We start from the raw sequence: 647 nt of genomic DNA, 5'->3' as shown, positions 1-647 counted from the left end.
TTTATTTTATAAATAATATTAAAATTTCAGAAACTTCTTTCTTTTATTTGAATTATTTATATTATTAATTAATAATATTTATTAATAATTAATGTATTTTTCTTAATCATTTATATTTAAGTATTTAATTCCTTGTAATCAAATTAAATTTAAATAACTTTATTTTTATATTATTTAAATTTTAGAAGCTTAGTATTTTAATTTATTTTTATTTAAGAATTTTTTTTAAATAGTAACTATTTAAAATATTTATTAGCTTATTGTTAAACTTCAACACTTATTTTTTCATCAATCACTTTTTTGACACACAATACATCTAAATTTTAGAAAATTAAATTTTAATTTAAAATTATTTTTAGAAAATAAGTTTTACTTTTTATGGTAGATTTCAATTTTATGTTTAATTATTTGATTATTAACTATTTATAAATAATTAATGTACTAATTATTTTGTAATTAAAAACTATTTTAAATCATTTTGAAACTTCGTTCTGGTGACCAGTGGATCTCCCTTATATCTATGTGTTTTTATGAATTGATTATTTTAAATTAGATTTTTTCACAAATTTTTATATTTAAGGTTTTAAGTATTTTTTAAACTACATATATTTGTTAAATCCTTAATTTGGGGAGATTCACTACTTAAA

Source organism: Dendrobium catenatum, unplaced genomic scaffold (assembly GCF_001605985.2).
Source record: "Dendrobium catenatum unplaced genomic scaffold, ASM160598v2 fragScaff_scaffold_744, whole genome shotgun sequence".
In the NCBI taxonomy this organism is placed as follows: Eukaryota; Viridiplantae; Streptophyta; class Magnoliopsida; order Asparagales; family Orchidaceae; genus Dendrobium; species Dendrobium catenatum.
The sequence above is the reverse complement of the archived record's forward strand: the minus strand, read 5'-3'. Positions refer to the sequence as shown.